General features: G+C 39.6%; 1 protein-coding gene across 38 annotated transcripts in view; it reads left to right on the plus strand.

The window, feature by feature from the left end:
• LOC105472489 (poly(rC) binding protein 3) overlaps positions 1-20,776 on the plus strand; it is a 286,435-nt gene that overhangs the window by 15,441 nt on the left and 250,218 nt on the right. For 11 of the 38 annotated variants that reach the window (XR_011622898.1, XM_024789964.2, XM_071095840.1 and 8 more), the window contains exon 2: positions 10,792-10,874. The exons of 23 other annotated variants lie outside the window; for them this stretch is intronic. The gene's annotated coding sequence lies outside the window, so the exon portion shown is untranslated. Of the gene's footprint in view, positions 1-10,791; positions 10,955-20,776 lie in introns of those variants that run through there. 4 more of the 38 variants (XM_071095850.1, XM_071095846.1, XM_071095833.1 and 1 more) reach the window with 3 other exon arrangements.

The following is a 20,776-nucleotide window of genomic DNA, read 5'->3' on the forward strand; positions in this document are numbered from 1 at the left end:
CCTCATCTTACGGGGAAGCTTTTAGCCTGTCACCAGTAAGTATAGTTAGCTGTGAATTTTTATAGATGCACTTAATTGGGTTGAGGAATTTCCCTTCTATTCCTATTTTGTTGAGTGTTATTATCATGAAAGGGTGTTGAATGTTGACAGATGCTTTTCCTGCATCTATACTATGTTATTTTTGTCGTTTATTATATTAATGTCATGTATTACATTGATTCAGTTTTGTATGTTGAGCCAACTCTGAATTTCTTAGATAAATCCCACTTGTCATGGCGTATAATCCTTTTCTATATATTGGTGGATTTGGTTTTGCCAGTGTTTTGTTGAGGATTTTTTGAGATGGAGTCTCCCTCTGTCACCCGGGCTGGAGTGCAGAGGTGCGATCTCAGCTCACTGCAGCCTCTTGCCTCCTAGGTTCAAGCAATTCTCCTGCCTCAGTCTCCCAAGTAGCTGGGATGACAGCTGCGTGCCTCCATGCCCGGCTAATTTTTGAATTTTTAGTTGAGATGGGGTCTTACCATGTTGGCCAGGCTGGTCTCGAACTCCTGACCTCAAGTGATCCACCTGCCCCGGCCTCCCAAAATGCTGGGATTACAGACATGAGCCGCCACATCCGGCCTTGTTAAGGATTTTTATGTTTGTATTCTTAAGGCGTGTTAATCTGTAGTTTTCTTGTGATCTCTTTGTCTGGTTTTGGTGTTAGGGTAATACTGGCCTTATAGAATGAGTTGGGAAGTGTCTGTTTCTCCTTGTGAAGGATTGGTGTTCATTCTTCTTTAAATGTTTGGTAGAATTTAATAGTGAAGCCATCTGTTTCTAAATTTTTCCTTGTGGGAAATTTTAAAAATACTGAATATCTTTACTTGTTTTAGGTTTTTTTCAGATGTACTATTTTTTGGGTTAGTTTTGATAGTTTCTGTCTTTCTAGGAATTTGTGAATTTCACCTATTGGCCAACAGTTGTTCGTAATATTTCTTTATAGTCCTTTTATTTCTGTAAGGTTGGTAATTTTCTTTCTGATTTTAGCAAATTGACTTCCCTCTTTTTTTCTTGGTCATTGTAGATAAAAGTTTGTCAATTTCGGTGGTCTTTAAAAAAAGAAAAAGCAACTTTGGTTTCATTGTTGTTTTTCTATTTTCTATTTCATTTTTGCTCGAATATTTGTTTTTTTCTTCCGCTTGTAAAGGTTTAGTTGGCTCTTTTTCTTATTTCTTTTTTTTTTTTTTTTTTTGAGACGGAGTCTCGCTCTGCCACCCAGGCTGGAGTGCAGTGGCCGGATCTCAGCTCACTGCAAGCTCCACCTCCCGGGTTCACGCCATTCTCCTGCCTCAGCCTCCCGAGTAGCTGGGACTACAGGTGCCCGCCACCTCGCCCGGCTAGTTTTTTTTTTGTATTTTTTAGTAGAGATGGGGTTTCACCGTGTCAGCCAGGATGGTCTCGATCTCCTGACCTCGTGATCCGCCCGTCTCGGCCTCCCAAAGTGCTGGGATTACAGGCTTGAGCCACCGCGCCCGGCCTCTTTTTCTTATTTCTTAAGGTAGAACGTTAGGTTATTGATTTGAGATATTTCTCTTTTAATATAGGTGTTTACAGCTATAATTTTGTAAGAACTGCTTTCACTGCCTTTCATAAGTTTTGATATGTTGTGCTTTCTTTTACTTTACTTTTTTTTTTTTTTTTTTTGTGAGACAGGGCCTTGGTCTGTCATGCAGGCTAAAGTGCACTGGTGCCATCACAACTCACTGCAGCCTCAACTTTGAGTCTCCTGAGCTCAAATGATCTTCTCACCTCAGCCTCCTGAGTAGGTGGGACTACAGGTGCATTCCCCCACACCTGGCTAATTTTTAAATTTTTTGTGGGACACAGGGTCTTGTCATGTTGCTCAGGCTGGTCCTGAACTCCTGGGCTCAAGCAGTCCTCCCGCTACGGCCTCCCAAAGTGCTGGGATTACAGGTGTGAGCCACTGTGCCTGGCCTCATTTTTAATGATCTCAAAGTCTTTTCTAATTTCCCTTGTGGTTTCTCCTTTGACTCTGGTTATTTAGCAGCGTATTGTTAAATTTCCACAGACTTTTGAATTTCTTAAATTTCTGTTACTGATTTCTATTTTTTTCCCTTGTGGTTGGGGAACATATTTTATATTATTTCAATCCTTTAAAATTTTGAGACTTATTTTCTTGGCTAACACCTGGTCTATTCTAGAGAATGTTCCATGTGTATTTGAGAATAATATGTTTTCTGCTTTTTGAATGGAGAATTCTATAAATGTCTGCTAGGTCTGATTAGTTTATTAGTATTGTTTAAATCTTTTGTTTTCTTTCTGATTTTCTGTCTTGCATTCCATCCTTTATTGAAAGTGGACTTTTGAAGTTTCCAACTATGACTGTTGAACTGTCTGATTCTCCCTTTGTTTCTCTTAATTTTTTGTTTCATGCATTCTGGGGCTTTATTATATATATATACACATACACATATATATGTATATAATTGTTAGAGCCTCTTGATGAATTGACCTTTTTATAATTATAAAATATTCTTTGTCTCTAATAACAATTTTTGTGTTAAAGACAATTTTTTTCTGATGTTAATATAGCCATTCAAGCTCTCCTTTGGTTACTGTTTGCATCATATATAGTTTTATATGCTTTCAACCTATTCTTTGAATTTGTCTTTCTTATATACTACATATAATTGAATCATTAAAAAAATCCATTTAGACAATTTTTGTGCTTATATTGGAATGTTTAATCCATTTACATTTAATGCAATTTTGATAAGGCGAAATTTATGCCAGCTGTTTTGCTTCTTGTTTTCTCTATGCAATGTCTTTTTGAATTTTCTGTTACTCGATTACTGACTTTGTGTTAAATAGATATTTTCTAGTGTACTATTTTATTTCCCTTATCATTTATTTTACTATTTTTTATTTTCTTAGGGGTTACTTGGGATCTTACTGTTGGCAATTTATAACAGTTTAGTTTGGATTAGTACCATTCTAATTTCACTAGTATACAGAAAATTTGCTTCTATATAGCTCCATTCCCTCCTCCTCCCTTTGTGCTGTTACTGTCATACAAAGTATATCTTGCTGGGCATGGTAGCTCACGCCTGTAATCCCAACACTTTGGGAGGCCAACAGACAGATCACTTGAGGTCAGGAGTTCGAGACCAGCCTGGCCAACATAGTGAAACCCGGTCTTTACTAAAAAATAACAAAAATTAGCCGGGCATGGTGGCACGTGCCTGTAATTCCAGCTACTCGGGAGGCTGAGATAGGAGAATTGCTTGAACCCAGGAGGTGGAGGTTGCAGTTAGCTGAGATTGCACCATTGCACTGCAGCCTGGGAGACAAAGCGAAACTCCATCTCAAAAAAAAAAATTATGTATCTATCTTGTACATTCTGTGCATTTCAAAACAGATTTGTAAGTATTGTCTTTTACAGTTATCTGTACTCGTTACAGTTTTGTTTTAATAATTTTTATTTTTCAATTTAAAAATAGATTTAGAGGGAACAAGTACAGTTTTATTACATGCATGTATTGCGTACTGGTGAAGTCTAGGCTTTTAGTATAAGCATCACCCAAATAGTGTACATTTTAACCATTAGGTAATTTCTCATTCCTCACCCCCCTCATCCTCCCACCTTTCCAAATATCTGGTGTCTATTATTACATTCTGTGTGTCCATGTGTACATATTACTTAGCTCCGATATTCTCTCATAAGTGAGAATATATGGTATTTGACTTTCTGTTTCTGAATTATTTCACTTAAGATAATGGCCTCCAGTTCTATCTATGTTGCTGCAAAGGACATGATTTCATTTTTTTATATGGCTCAGTAGTATTTTTTGGTATATGTATACTACATTTTCTTTATCCACTCATCTGTTCATGGGTACTTACGTTGGTTCCTTATCTTTCTATTGTGAATAGTGCTGTAATAACATATGAGTACAAGTATCTTTTTGATACAGTGATTTCTTTTCCTTTGGGTAGATAGCCAGTAGTGGGCTTGCCAGATCGAATGGTAGTTCTATTTCTATTTTTAGTTCTTTGAGAAATCTCCACACTGTTTTCCATAGAGATTGTACTAACTTCCATTTGTGTTCCTTTTCTCTGCATACTTGCCAACATCTGTCATTTTTTGACGTTTTAGTAATAGCCATTCTGAGTATTGTAAGATGATATGTCATTGTTGTTTTAATTTGCATTTCTCTGATGATTAGTGATATTGAGCACTTTTTCAAATGTTTTTTGGCTATTTGTATATCTTTTGAAAAATGCCTGTTCATGTTTGCTCACTTTTAATGGGGTTATGTTTTTTTTTTCTTGTCAAGTTGTTTGAGTTTCTTATAGGTCCTCGATATTAGTCCTTTGTTGGATGTATAGTTTGCAGATATTTTTCCCATTCTGCAGGTTGTCTCTTCACTCTGTTGATGATTATTTTTACTGTACAGACACTTTTAAGTTATTATTAAGTCCCATTTGTCTATTTTTGTTATTGTTGATCTCAATTCACTGCAGCCTCTGCCTCCCAGGCTCAAATGATCCTCCTGTCTCAGCCTTTCAAGTAGCTGGGACTACAAGTGTGTGCCAATATACCTAAGTTTTGTGTGTGTGGTTTTTTTTTTTTTTTTTTTTTTTTTTTTTTTGTAGAGATGGAGTTTCACCATATTGCTTAGGCTGGTCCTGAACTCCTGGGCTCAAGCAATCCATCTGCCTTCAGCCTTCCAGAGTGTTGGGATTACAGGTGTGAGCCACTGTGCCTGGCCTGAATTTGCTTTTGAGGTCTTAGTCATGAATTCTTTGCCTAGGCAAATGTCCAGAAGAGTTTTTTTGTGGGCAGCAAGCCACCCAAGTGCCGAGGCCAGAGACTGAGGGCATGAACTGTTCCAGTATAATAAAATATATAAAATAACAAGTTATACTAGATATAGATCATAGATATGATTATATGTATCACTAATCATTAGTTTGTGGTGGTTACTTTTTATTCAAATATTATAGTAATCCTCGCTCTACAATCATAACCTAGGAAAAACCAGGCCATACAGAGATAGGAGCTGAAGGGACATGGTGAGAAGTGACCAGAAGACAAGTGTGAACCCTGTGTCATGCCCAGACAGGACCACTAGAGGACTCCTTGGTCTAGCGGTATTGCCAGCATCTGGGAAGACGCCCGTTGCCAAGCGGACTGTGGTCTAGCAGTAGCATCAGTGCCAAGGAAAAGCACCTGCTACTTAGCAGACCAGGAAAGGGAGTTTATAGAAGACTCTACTCCGCCACCTTTTGTGGAGGGCCTGATATCAGTCAGGCTCACCTGCAGTTATCTGGAGGCCTAATGGTCTCCCTGTGATGCTGTGCTTCAGCGGTCATGCTCCTTGTCCGCTTTCATGTTCCATCCTGTACACCTGGCTCTGCCTTCTAGATAACAGTAGCAAAATTAGTGAAAGTACTAAAAGTCTCTGATATGCAGAAATAATGGCGTAAGCTGTCTCCTCTCTCTTTCTCTGCCTAGACTGCCAAACAGGGAAGGGCCCCATGTCTAGTGGACACGTGACCCACGTGACCTTACCTATCATTGGAGATGGCTCACACTCCTTACCCTGCCCCCTTGTCTTGTATTCAATAAATAACAGTGCAGCCTGGCATTTGGGTCCACTACTGGTCTCTGTGTCTTGGTGGTTGTGGTCCCCCAGGCCCAGCTGTTTTTTCTTTTATCTCTTTGTCTCATGTCTTTATTTCTACGATTTCTCATCTCCACATGCGGGGAGAAAAACCCACTGACCCTGTGGGACTGGTCCCTACATCTTTCCTAGGTTTTCTTGTGGAATTTTTATAGTTTTAGGTCTTACATTTACTTCTTTAATCTTTCTCGAGTTAATTTTTGTATATGGTGAGAGATAAGGGTCTAGTTTTCTTCTGCATATGGCTATCCAGTTTTCCTATCATAATTTATTGAATAGAGTGTTTTTCCCCAGTGTTTTGTTAGCTTTTTGAAAATCAGTTTTCTGTCGGTGTATGGCTTTGTTTCTGATTCTCTATTCTGTCCCCATTGATCTATGTGTCTCTTTTAATACCAGTACCATGCTGTTTTGGTTACTGTAATCTTGTAGTATAATTTGAAGTCAGGTAATGTGATGCCTCTAGCCTTGTTCTTTTTGATTTGGTTATTTGGGCTCTTTTTGGTTCCATATGAATTGTATGATTGTTTTCCCTAACTCTATGAAAAATGACATTAGTGTTCTGGTAAGAATTGCATTGAGTCTGTGGATTGCTTTGGGCAGTATGGTCATTTTAATGATACTGATTTTTCCATTTCACGAGCATAGGATGTTTTTCCATATGTTTGTGTCATCTACAGTTTCTTTCATCAGCATTTTGCTGTTGTCCTTGTAGAAATCTTTCACCTTCATGGTTAAATGTATTCCTAGGTATTTTATTATTGTTTTGTAGCTATCACAAATGAAATTGAGTTCTTTATTTGGTTTTCAGCTTGATGGTTATTGGTGTTTAGAAATACTACTGCTGGGGTATGGTGGTTCATGCCTGTAATTCCAGCATTTTGGGAGGCCAAGGCAGGAAGATCACTTGAGGCCAGGAGTTCAAGACTGTCCTGGGTAACATGATGAGACCCCCATATCTACAAAAAATTAAAAAAAAATTAGGGCAGGTATGGTGGTACATGCCTGTAGTCCTAGCTGCTTGGGAGGCTGAGGTGGGAGGATCACTTGAGCTCAGGAGTTTGAGGCTACAGTGAGCCTTGATCACACCACTGCACCCTGGCCTTTGTCACAGAGTGAGACCCCATCTTTAAAAAAAAAAAGAAGTGAGGCCGGGCGCAGTGGCTCACACCTGTAATCCCAGCACTTTGGAAGGCTGAGGCGGGCGGATCACAAAGTCGGGAGATCTAGACCATCCTGGCTAATACAGTGAAACCCTGTCTCTACTAAAAATACAAAAAATTAGCCGGTTGTGGTGGCGGGCGCCTGTAACTCCCAGCTACTCAGGAGGCTGAGGCAGGAGAAGGGCGTGAACCCGGGAGGCGGAGCTTGCAGTGAGCTGAGCTTGCGCCACTGCACTCCAGTCTGGGCGACAAAGCGAGACTCTGTCTCAAAAAAAAAAAAAAAAAAAAAAAAAAAAAAAAAAGGAAGTGCTACTGATTTTTGTTGGTTAATTTTGTATCCTGAAATGCGACTGAATTCATTTATCAAATCCAGGAGTCATTTAGGGCTTTCTAGGTCTTTAGGGCTTTCTAGGTACAAGATCATATCCAAACATACAACCTTCCAAGATTGAACTAGGAAGAAATTAGAAATCCTGAACAGACCAATAACAAGTAGTGAGATTGAATCAGTAATAAAAATTCTACCAATAAAACAAAGCCCAGGACCAAATGGAATCAGAACTGAATTCTACCAGACGTGTATAGAAGAACCGGTACTAATCCTACTGAAACTATTCCAAAAAATTGAGGAGGAGGACCTTCTCCCTAAGTCATTCTGTGAAGCTAGAATTACCCCCAAACCAAAGCCAGGCAAGGATAAAATGAAAAGAAAACTAGAGACCAATATCATTGATGAAAATACATGCAGAAATTCCCAACAAAATACTAACAATCCAAATCCAACAACATATCGAAAAGATAATACACCACAATTAAGTGGGTTTTATTCCAAGGATGCAAGGATGGTTCAACATATGCAAATCATTAAATGTGATTTACCACATAAACAGAATTAAAAACAAAAAACATATGATTATCTCGATAGATGCAGAAAAAGCATGTAATAAAATTCAATATCTTTTCATGAAAAAATCCTCAATAAACTAGGCATAGAAGGAACATACCTGAAAAATAATTCAAACCATATATGAAAGACCCACAACCCACATCATTCTGAATGAGGAAACACCTAAAGCATTCCCTCTAAGAATTGGAACAAAACAAGGATGTCCATTTTCACCACTCTTGTTCATCATAATACTGGAAGTCCTAGCCAGAGCAGTCAGGTAAGAGAAAGAAATAAAAGGCATCCAATTTGGAAAAGAGGAAATATTATTATTTCTGCTCATTGATGATGTGTAGTTATCTTTTAAATCGGGTAGGAGGAAAGGGTTACAAACAGAAGTTACATTTATGCTGTCTTTTATATTTACCGTTATAATTATATCTTTACTAGTGCTATTTATTCATTCACCTGGATTTTCTGTACTATCTAGTGTCCTTTAATTTAAGCCTGAAGGACTCCTTTTACTGTTTCTTGTTAGGTAGATTTTCTAGTGACATATTCTCTCAGCTTTTATTTGAGAGTGTCTTAATTTCTCCTTTGTTTTTGCAGAATGATTTTTCTGGATATGGAATTCTTGTTTGACAGTCTTTTTCTTCTATGATTTTGCATATGTTATCCTACAGCCTTCTAGTTTCTATGGTTTCTGGTGAGAAATCTGCTATTATTCTTATTGAGAATCCTTTTTTTTTTTTTTTAAGACGGGGTCTTGCTCTGTCACCAGACTGGTGTGTAATAGCGCGATCTCAGCTCACTGCAACCTCTGCCTCCCGGGTTCAAGTGATTTGAGAATTCCTTTTTAATGAGTTGCTTTCTTGCTGCTTTCACAATTCTTTGTCTTTGATAGTTTGATTATAATATATTTAGGTGTGGATATCTTTGAGTTTATCCTTGAAGTATATTCAGGTTCTTGAATGTATAATTTTTTTCCATCAGATCTGGGAGGTTTTCAATTATTATCCTTTCAAATATTCTTTGTACCCCTTTATTTTCTCTCCTTCTGAGAGTTTCATTATGCATCCATTCTTCCCTCCCTCCCTCCCTCCCTCCCTCCCTCCCTCCCTCCCTCCCTCCTTCCTTCCTTCCTTCCTTCCTTCCTTCCTTCCTTCCTTCCTTCCTTCCTTCCTTCCTTCCTTCCTTCCTTCCTTCCTTCCTTCCTTTTTCTCTCTTTCTCTCATTCATTCATTCATTCATTCTTTCCATTTTTGTAGAGATGAGTTCTTGCTCTGTTGCCCAGGCTGGTCTTAAGTTCCCAACCTTAAGACATCCTTCCACCTCAGCCTCCCAAAATGTTGGGATTACAGGTGTGAGCCACCTTGGTTGGCCATCTGTTGGTATTCTTGGTAGTTTCCCACAGGGCTCTGAGGTTCAGTTCATTTTTTTTCAAACTTCTTGACTTTCTGCTCCTTAGATTGGTTAATCTCAGTTGATCTATCATCAAGCTCACTGATTCTCCTGCCTGTTCAAATATGATGTGGAACCACTCTAATGAATTTGCTATTTCAATTATTGTATTTTTTTAACTCCAGAATTTTCATTTGGTTTCTTTTTATAATTTGTTTCTTTATTGATGTCTGCTTGGTGAAACAATACTGCCATTCTTTAATCCTTTAGACATGGCTTCCTTTAGTTATTCAAATATGTTTACAATAGGTTATTTGAAGTCCAACACTGGGGCTTCCTTGGGAACAGTTTCTATTGATTGCTTTTTCTTTCCCTGTGGATGGGCCATATTTTCCTGTTTCTTTGTATGTGTTATAATACTTTTTTGAAAACTTTATGTTTTAAATAATATAATATGGCAACTCTGGAAATCTGATTCTCCTTTCTTCCATTTTCTTTTGTTGTTGTTGTTGCTGCTTGTTATAGTAGTTTCTGTTCGTTTGTTTATGTAGTGACTTTCCTGAACTAACTCTGTAAAGTCTGTATTCTTTGTCATGTATCTTCACTGACTGTGTACTTGAATAGCTTAGTGGTCAGCTAATAATTGGACAGAGGTTTCCTTAAATGCCTGGAATCAGTAAGTCTCACGTTCTTTCCCAAGAGACCCTGTGTATGTGTTGGGACATGTGTCAGCTCTTAACCTACTAGTTTATAATTGCAAAGGCAACTTTTCAAGTCTCATTGTAACAGCCTGTTCTCACAGTCTGCAGGAAAGAAACAGGGCAAACATTTTGCAACATTAGTCTTCATTTTCTGATTGTGCAGAGTCTCAGTGTCAGCTCAGTGTGAGAGCTTAGGGCTATCTCAGGGCACTCCAGTTTCTTTTCTGGGCATTCCCACAACCTTGAGTAGGTGCATGGCTCTATGTATGCACCATGGCCTTCTAGATTTCCAGAAATATACAGAGTTTTTAATACCCTGTGGGCATCTCATTCCCCAGATTTTCCTTTTAAGCTTTTGGGTTAACATATTATTTGCTCCAACCGTTGTCCACTGTCTCAGGTAGTCACAAAATTAAACAGTTGTCTTTAGTTGTTTTGACAGATACCTCTGAGGAAAATACTTTTCAGTGAGCTCTGTGTCAGGTCAAATAAATGTAACCTTGCAGGTGGAACCTTGTAGCCATAACAAATAATAAGACTTTGAAGGAGCTCCAACCCTGTTTTGTCCTCTTCTGTTGCTGCCAGGATGTTGGTTTTCACTACGATTGTAGGCTGTTGGTTTTGAAGACCACTGTAGAGCTGGGGTAGGGTTGGGGGTTGGGGGAAGGAATAGGGCAAGTTAAAATACCACAAAATTTATGTTCTTAGGATATTTAATCATTTTTCTTTAACGAATATTCTCCAGAGTGTGGCAGACCTTTGGTTAAATTTCTAGATTTCTAAAGAAAAGTTGATTTGGCTAATTTTTTGGCATTTAAAAATTGCTTTTGTGGAAGAAGGGATTTTTAGAAGTTCTTACTTTGATATTTTCACTGATATCACACTCTCGTGTTTATTCTTAAAAGATTTTGTTTCTGTATATTGAATTTAATGTTGACATTATTTTTTTTCAGCACATTGGAGATATATTTCCACAGCATCTGGCTTTTCTTGTTCCTGTTCTGAAGTCAGTAAATGTAACTGCTATCCTCTGGAGGTAATCTATTGCCATAAAGGATTTTCCAATTATCCTTAGGTTTCTATGGTTTCACTAAGTTCCATGCATCCCTGCCTGAGGTATGTTGGCTTCTTGTATCTATGGCATGATGTCTTTCATAAGTCTGGAAAATTCACTGCCATTTTCTTCAGCTGTTGCTTCTGCATCATCCTTTTTCTTTCTTTATGGGACTCTGATTAAATTTGTGTTAGATTTTTCACCATATATTCTCATGCTCTCTCTTATATTTCTAGATTTTGGCCGCTCCACTTTACTTGGAATATTTTATTTTATTTTGACCTAGTTTCCAGTTCACCAATTCTTTCTTCAGCAGCACCCAATCTGCTTTAAAACCCATTCATGACTTTATAACTTTTCAGTTTTAGATTTAAAAAAATTGAAACTGTTACTTTTTGTAGCTTCTAATTTCTTGTTTCTGTTTTTAACTACAGCAAGTGTAGTTTTAAAATTTTAGTCAAACATATATAACATAAAATTTGCCATTTTAAAGAGTATGTTTTATGTGTACAATTCTGTGACATTAAGTACATTCATGTTGTTGTGCAACCATCCATCTCCAATACTCTTTTCATCTTGCAAAACTAAAACTCTTTACCCATTAAACAATAACTCCCTTTCCCAAATCCCTGGCAACTACCATTCTACTTTCTGTTTTTATGAATTTGACTTCTATAGATACCTCATATAAGTGGAGTCATAAATATTTTTCCTTTTGTGACTGGTTTATTTAATGTAGCATAATGTCTTCAGGGTTCATCCATGTTGTAGCGTGTGTTGGAATTTCTTCCCTTTTTAAGACTGTATAATATTCCATTGTGTGTGTGTATATATATATACACCACATTTTGTTTATTCATTCTTTGATGGACACTTGGGTTGCATCTACTTCTGGCTATAGTGAATACTGCTGCCATGAACATGGGTATACAAATATTTGAGTCCCTTGCTTTTACGTCATTTGCGCATATACCCAGAAATGGAATTACTAGATCATATGCTAATAATTTTCTTAACTTTTTGAGGAATGACTGTATTGTTTTCATAGCAGCTCCAGCATTTTACATTTCTTTCAGCAATGCACAAGGCTTCCAGCTTCTCCACATCCTAACCAACACTTATTATTATTTTGATGATAGCCATTCTAATGGGTATGAGGTGATACCTCTTTGTAGTTTTGATTTGCTTTTCTCTAATGATTAGTAATGTTGACCATTTTTTCTTGTCCTTATTGCCCATTAGTATGTGTTCTTGAGGGAAATGTGTATTCAGGTCATTGGCCAGATTTTTAATTGGGTTGTTTGGGTTTTTGTAATTATACAAGTGTAGTTGTTAAAATAGTCTATGTTGGGTAATTCTAACTTCTTGTCTTTGTAGATATGTTTTTGTTTGCTCTGATTTCTACTCTTTCTTCCTCGATGTGTCACTGATTTCTTTTAGGCTGCTAGACATTTGTATTTGCAGAATTTTTTTGAGGAATAATTTGAAATAATTTGGGATGATTATTGTTTTTAGAGAGGTTTTCGTCAGGTACTGCTAAGGTTCTTAAAGGAGCAAACTTAATCCAGTGTAGTCTTAAAGACAGCCGGATGAGTAGAACAAAGGCTCAGTGCTTGGGAGGGCTGACTTGCTTCTGAAGACTTATTCTCTACCTTGAGGGGTTAGCCCTTTGTGGTTCCAGTGCAAATTGAGGGGTGGTTTCTCAGTATCTGATTCATGCTTTTACTCTGTATCTCTTGCCTCTAGTTTTTGGATATTTTGGTTAACTTTCAATCCCACAAATTTCAGGGCCTTACATGGTAAAATTTACTTCTTGCTCATGTAACAGTTCACTGTGGATGTTCCTCATCAGTGATCAGGTTTCCTCTGTGTGGTGATTCGGCCCAGCTCCTCACAGTGGGTGGTCATGCCATCTGCTATGGAGGTGGCATCCTTATCCTCTACGCCCAGCTTCCCGTAAGTCCAGCTGGCCGATGGGAGAGCAACATGGAGAAGGCACACATGCTTCTCAGCCATGTTGGCCCAAAAGTGACGAGGACCATGATCTGTATCTCTTCATACTTTCCACTGGCAAGATCTAGTTACAGGGTTCTATCTAGATGCAGGCGTGAAATCTGCAGTGTGTTATTCCTGGTTGACAGTTGCTTCCCAGTTTCAATGCTGTCCTGGGAAAGGAGAGCACAGTTCTTCATGAACAGTTAGTTATCTCTGCTTCAGTCCTTTGCCTTGGCACACCCTTCTTTCACAACTGTCATGCATTTATCTCTCCAGGGACACAATCCAGAGTTGCCCCCAGTTACTGTGTCTTGCACAAAGGATGGATTTCTAGCATTGTGTGATCTTTATCAAATCCAGTTGTTGCTCTTGTGGTTTGAATGACTGAACTGACACACAGGTTATCTGCTGTTCACACTATACAATAGTGGAGCCAAATCAAGCCAACTGCAATTTTAAAACTTCCATTTTGGAAGGGGAGAATGGAAGATAAACGTCAGTTCTTGGTCCACAGTAAGAGCAACATCCCACAGGCAAGTATTATGAAGGTATCTATCAATGTTTTCTAAGCAAAGGCCACTAGACACTCACTTGGGAACCGTGGGGTGTTGTGGTAAGAGGGCATTAGAAGGAACCTGTTACAGGATTTGGACTTTGGTTAGGTGATTTGGGGTAGGGTTCAAGAAAGTGGGATGGTATCAGTAAGTGGGGACAATGTTATGATAAGTGTCTGTAAATCTTATCTACAAGGAGGTTAGACTGGAGTGAGGATAAAGCTGTGATTGGTAAAGAAACAGTCATCATTGCCGGGCGCGGTGGCTCACGCCTGTAATCCCAGCACTTTGGGAGGCCGAGGCGGGCGGATCACAAGGTCAGGAGATCGAGACCACGGTGAAACCCCGTCTCTACTAAAAATACAAAAAAAAATTAGCCGGGCGCGGTGGCGGGCGCCTGTAGTCCCAGCTACTCAGGAGGCTGAGGCAGGAGAATGGCATGAACCCGGGAGGCGGAGCTTGCAGTGAGCCGAGATTGCGCCACTGCACTCCAGCCTGGGCGACAGAGCGAGACTCTGTCTCAAAAAAAAAAAAAAAAGAAAGAAACAGTCATCACTTACGTCAGTGGGGAGAGGGATTTTGGCACAATCTTGTTTTTGTCTTCATTCATCATGGTCACAGTGTGGCGTGTCTGATTCTTTCACCTCCTATCTTGGAAATGGGGGCAGGAGAAACTGGTCTGTTGTTCTCCAGGGCTCCTTTCTCTGTCCCTCCATCTGGCTAGGCCTTGGGAGTGCTATGGTTTGAATATTTGTCCCCTCCAAAACTCACGTTGAAGCTTAATCTTCAGATACGATTGGATCTTGAGGACTGTTCCCTTATGAGTGGATTAATCCATTCATGGGTTAATAGATTAATGGATCAATGTGTTATCAGGGAAGTGGAATTGGTGACTTTATAAAAAGAGGAAGAGAGACCTGAGCTAGCACACTCAGCCCCTTATTGAGTGATGCCCTGTACCACCTCAGGACTCTGCAGAGTCCCCACCAGCAAGAAGATCCTCACTAGATTCTCCTCCTTGACCTTGGACTTTTCAGCTTCCAAGTAAGAAAGAAATTCATTTTCCTTATAAATTACTGAGCTTTTGGTATTCTGTTATAAGCAACAGAAAATTGACTAAAATAGGGAGAACATCTTCCTTAGGGGTTAGGGGTGCAAGATCCCATATCCTGCTTTCTGCTTGTGGAGGTTTGGAGGTCTGGGGTTGTTTTGACGGTCACTGACTGTTTTAGGCTCATGTTTCTTTGGCAATGGAGTTTCTCCCCAGTTCTAGTAGCTTCTGATCTATTTGCGTCTGATAGTTTCATGTGCCAGTAACTATAGCCAAAGTTCTTTTCTAGTCACAATCTTCCAGCTACTTCATATTTTTGCTTTCTTGTGCATGTGTCTCTCTCTACTCAGGGCACTTGAAGCTTAACATAATATAATAGGCATAGGTGTGGGTGGGAGACACACCTGTAATCTCACCTGTGTGTACAGTTTAGCCCTCTTTTCATTGTGGAGTCTTAATGGGTCTTTGCTGCTCAGAACATGTTCAGTCGCGTATCTTACTCTTGGGGTGCCGAGGGATAGCTTTTCCCGGATTGTGAGGCCCATGTTTCTGGACTGTCTCTAGATGCTTTCTTGTCTCTTTCAAGCCAGCCAGTTTTTGCCTAAGCTCATGTCTTTCTGTGATGCTCAACTGAGCAAAATGGGTAACAGTCACCTAGACAGTTGGCATTCTTTTTTCTCTTCCTCCTGAGCTGGAGGCTGGGTGTGTGCATGGTCTGCCTTCAGGTGATCAAGGGTAAACCGTTTCATAAAATGACATGTACTGTATAAAATAGGTCTTCTCATTATTAGCTGTCTGACAGCGGTTTTTATTATGGTGTCACCCTCTTCAAAGAGCCCAATTCTGTGTTAATTTATTTCTGTTGAAATATGTGTTTAATGATAGATAATTTGAAAGAAGAAAATTTCTGATTAGACTCTTTCTTTGGGACTCTTTCTTTGGCAATTATTTGACCCATTTTCTTCTTCCCTCCTCCTCTCCACTGTTTAGAAATGAAGCTGTACATTTGTGGCAGTTTTCTAAGCAGACGTCACAAAGGTGTGGTATGGCAGTTCATCTTTTTTGTTTTTAACTGTGTTAACATTGGAAAATCAAACCTTTTCTGATTTCTTACAAGAAGAAAAAACAAGACATTTCAGTTTTTTGAATAAAATGAGATATGAAGATAAACATTTTTGATGAAGAGAAGAGTTTTGCATTTAAGTTGCAGTGATGTGGACAACTCCCAGACTCATTCCTGTCTCTCTGTAGTATCCTACAAGAAGTGCCTGGGCCTTCTTGCTTTGAGTCTTTTTCTGCTTTGAAGACAGGCAGAAACGAGTACCTGGCCTGAGCTTCTCCTGGGGCCCTTGTGGAAGCAACGTGAGATGACTGATGTGCAAACACATTCAATAGTAAAGCTCTCTGGGTAGAGAAGACATTATTATTTCATCCTGAAGTACTTTTGGAAGGTAAATGATTTATTTAGCACACTAAGTTCATCCTCTGAGGCCATGTGTTTCTACTATAAGGTACCCAAACCAGCCTTGGAAACTTACAGCATTGAGAGAGGAGAGGTCCAGTGATCATGTCTCTCTATGAGTTTTACTGAGTTGGGGGCTTTTCTATAGAGTTCTGAGCTCTATTTATAATTATCCTTAAGCAAAAAAGAAACAATCCAAAATGGTGACACAGAGAGTCCAATTTGCAGTTATCTGTGATATAACCCAGTTAATAATCACCATAATACTTAGGGTCCTAGACTGCTGGTTTGAGTTTTTATGGAATTTTGAAGATAATGAGATTTTGTAATGGAACCATGTTTCTCAGTAATGTCTTTTACTGAATTATCCTGACTTGAGTCAAGACAAGACTCAAGAGTGACTTTATTTTAAATGTAAATCTGCCATGTAACTTCTGACTAACCCTGAGCTGATCATACCTCCACAAAGTTTAGTTGATGTTATTACTCTTTATGTAGGAAGACCAATTCATTATAAGTTTTCTTCAAAACAACCCTTGTTGTTGCAGAGATCACAGGCTGTGATGATTACAGCATCCTACACATATCTTCCAGAGCACTATACTTTTGTTCCAAGATATAAACCCTATGTCTAGGGTTTTGTAGTGCAGAAATCTACCTGTTTGCACCTGCCCAAGACCATGATTCTGTCTGTAAATTCTCCAGTAAATCACCCAATACCAACAAACTGGATTTCTTTGTCTCCTTCTTTGGTTTCTTGGCTCCTTTGGTATTTGAGGATCGCTTTGCATATATGGCCCTTTCACAGAACACTTGATTAATTATCCAATTAATTAAAAAAATGATAATGAAGTAGGTTATGTTGCTTACTAAAAAATTGATAAACTTGAGGTAGCCATACTTCTTTAGGTCCACTTAGGAAACTGAAAGTTTTGGTTTAATAGTCTTTTCAAAGATAAGCCATGTATTATTCATATGATTAGTGTGGAGGCTGATATTGAGAGAAGGTGTAGTAGCTTGCTTTTATATGAGGGCACTGGAATGAGATGTGATCTGTAGATTCCCATAGTTTGTGACCCATGCTGGGACTGGCTTTTCTCCCTGGCTCTTGGAACAGGGATCCAGCCCCACATGACTTCCCCATTCCCTGGCTCATTTGGACATCCACAGGGGCCTCTTTCTCTTGGACATGCCCCACCTAGCACCCATCATTTCTATTTCTCTTGCTCTGGTTGCCACCACATCTTCAGGACACAGCTTCTCCTGAGCTGATAGGGATGCCCTGGAGCCTGTGGAGTGCCTCTGTTGTCCAGAGTTCTGTGGTAAGGTCCCAAGAAGTTTTCCCACCTGAAGAACAGCATAGTTGAGGTGAGGTCCTGTGCTTTGCAGGACTTACTGAGGAGACTTTGACCCTGGTCTTCCTCTTGTCATTTCCGAAAGTGAGTGCATGGGGGCAGTGGGGTGGAGGTCAGTTCAGTGAGCACACACGGTGGGGAGGCAGAGCCTTCTACCTTTTGGGCAGCTAAGGCTGAGGCCCTGGGCTGGGCCTGTCTGCTTGGTGTCCTTGATGCAGGGATAGATCTTATTTAAGTGAACATGCCCCTACAGACAGGTGCGTGCCACCAAGGGAACCCACGAGGGTTCCAAATGCTCTGACAAGGCCCAAATGCTCTTATTTGTGGTGTACATTAGGCAAAGAACCAGATTGGACTATCAAGCCAGAAGGGAGCTTACAACTTCCTGCTGAACAGAGGAAAAAATGTGACCCATTGAGGGCAGTAATAGCTGATGAGCAGTCATGGTGGTTCTTACTCCTGGTTGGCTCAGGGCTGGGGGCACTAGGCATATTGCAGTGCCAGTGAAAGCAGAGCTGGGACTCAAACCCTCTTTTTTTTCCCTCTCTCTATGCCATAGCAACCACGGTAAGCCTGTAAAATCTCCTGTGATTTGTGGATTCTCAGGGTCCCTGGAAACCTTTCAGTGAACTCATAAGGTCAAAACTGTTTTCCTAATGATATGGAGCCATTCTTTCCTTTTTCACTGTGTGGACATTTGCACTGATGGTGTAAAAGCAATGGCAGGTGCTTTGACACAAATCAAGACTGTGGCACCAACTCTACTGACAGTCATCATACTCTTCACTGCTACCCACTTGCATACAAAAAGCCAACAGCATTTAAGAATGTTCTTGATGAAGTCGTAGGAATGATTAATTTTATTAAATTTTGACCTATGAGTACATGTCTTTTTAATATTCTGTGAGATGGAATTGAAAGTTTGCATAATGTACTTTGGCAGATGGAACTACAATGATTGTTTGAGGAAAAGCACTTGTGCTTTTTTTGGGTTAGGAGTTAAACTAGCTCCTCTTTTAATGGAACACTGTTTTTACTTTAAAGAACAACTGACAGACAAACCATGGTTATTCAGACTTGTATTTTTGGCATAAAATGTCTGAAAATTGAACTGAGACTGAGACTGTTACTTCAAAGGAATTAACTGCCTGTATTTGTTGCAAATGATAAAATTGAATTTTCAGGCAAAAGTTAGAATTGTGAAAGACTTGTATCTGTCATGGTGAGCTTGATAGCCTCCCAATATGGGCATCACTTGTTTTATTGCACTTTACAGAATTTTTTTTTTTTTTTTTTTTAACAAATTTAAGGTTTGTGGCAACTCTGCATCAAGAAAGTCTTTCAGTGCCATTTTTCCAATAGCATTGCTTACTTCATGTCTCTGTGTCACATTTTAGTACTTCTCATGATATTTCAAACATTTGCATTATTATTATATCTGTTATGGTTGTCTCTGGTCAGCGATCTTTGTTACTGTTGTATTATTTTGTGGTGCCATGAACTGTGCCCATATAAGATGTTCTATGTGTTCTGACGGCTCCACAGCCGATCATTCCATCTCTCTGCTTCTCTTGGAACCTCCGTATGCCCTGAGACACAACAATATTGAAATTAGGCCAGTTAATAACCCTTCAGTGGCCTCTACATGTTCAGATGAAAGGAAGGGTCACACATCTCTCACTTTATTTTTTATTTTTATTTTTGAGACAGAGTCTCACTCTGTTCCCCAGGCTGGAGTGCAGTGGTGTGATCTCGGCTCACTGCAACCTCTGCCTCTTGGGTTCAAGCTATTCTTGTGCCTCAGCCTCCCGAGTAGCTGCGATTACAGGTGCATGCCATCATGCCTAGCTAATTTTTTGTATTTTTAGTAGAGGCCGGGTTTCGCTATGTTGGCCAAGCTGGTCTCCAACTCTTGGCCTCAGGTGATCCACCCGCCTTGGCCTCCCAAAGTGCTGCATTAGCCACTGCGCCTGGACACGTCTCCCACTTTAAATGAAAAACTAGAAATGATTAAGCTTAGTAAAGAAGGCATGTTGAAAGCCCAGAGAGGCCAAAAGCTGGCCCTCTTATGCCAAACAGCCAAGTTGTGAATACAAAGGAAGTTCTTGAAGTAAATGAAAAATGTTATTCCAGTGAACACACAAATGATAAGAAAGTGAAATAGCCTTGTTGCTGATATGGAGAAAGTTTGAGTGGTCTGGATAGAAGGTGCAACTAACCACAACATTGCTTTAAGCCAAAGTCCACTCCAGAGTAAGGCCTAATGTGCTTCACCTCTATGAGACTGAGATAGATGAGGAAGGTATAGGAGAATTTGAAGCTAGTAGAGGTTGGTTCATGGGGTTTAAGTAAAGAAGTCTCCATAATATAAAAGTGCAAGGTAAAACAGCAAGTGCTGATGTAGATGCTGTACCATGTTCTCCAGAATATGTAAGAGAACTGATGAAGGTAGCTACACTAAGGAATAGATTTTTAATGTAGACAAAATAGCCTTCTGTTGAAAGAGCATGCCATCTAGGACACTCATAGCTAGAGAAAAGAAGTCAATGCCTGCCTTCAAAGATTTAAAGTATAGGCTGACTCTTTTGTTAGGGCCTAATGCAGCCAACGACTGTAAGTTGAAACCAGTGCTCATTTACTATTCCAAAACTCCTAGGACCCTTAAGTATGCTAAATCTACTCGGCCTGTGCTTTATACTGGAACAATAAAGCCTAGATAACAGCACATCTGTTTACAGCATGGTTTACTGAATCTTTTAAGACTTCTCTTGAGACCTGCTGCCCAGAAAAGGGTTCTTCTCAAAATATTGCTGCTCGTGAACAATGCACCCAGTCACCCAAGGGCTCTGATGGAGATGTGCAAGGAGAAGAATGTTGTTTTCATGCCCATTAACACCACATCCATTCTGCAAGCCACGGGTCAAGGAGTAATTTTGACTTTCAAGTGTTACTACTTAAGAAATACATTTTGTAAGGCTATAGCTGCCACAGGTGGTGATTCCTCTGATGGATCTGGGCAAAGTAAATTGAAAACCTTCTGAGAGGCATTCACCATTCTCGATGCCATTAAGAACATTCATGACACATGGGAGGAGGTCAGAACATCAACAGAGTTTAGAAGAAGTTGATTCCAACCCTCATGGATGCCTTTAAGGGGTTCCTTCCTTTACTGAAGGAAGTCACTGCAGATATGGTGCAAACAGCAAGAGAACTAGAATCAGAAGTGGAGCCAGAAGATGTGACTGAATTGCTGCAATCTCATGATCAAACTTGAATGGATAAGGAGTTGCTTCTTATGGATGAGAAGCAGGAAAGTAGTTACTTGAGATACAGTCTACTAGTAGTGAAGATGCTGTGAACATTGTTGAGATGACAACAAAGGGTTTAGAACATTACATAAGCTTAGTTACTAAAGCAGCAGCAGGGTTCGAGAAGACTGACTCCAATTTTGAAAGAAGTTATACTGT

The sequence above is a fragment of the Macaca nemestrina genome, chromosome 4, assembly GCF_043159975.1.
Source record: "Macaca nemestrina isolate mMacNem1 chromosome 4, mMacNem.hap1, whole genome shotgun sequence".
Taxonomy (NCBI): domain Eukaryota; kingdom Metazoa; phylum Chordata; class Mammalia; order Primates; family Cercopithecidae; genus Macaca; species Macaca nemestrina.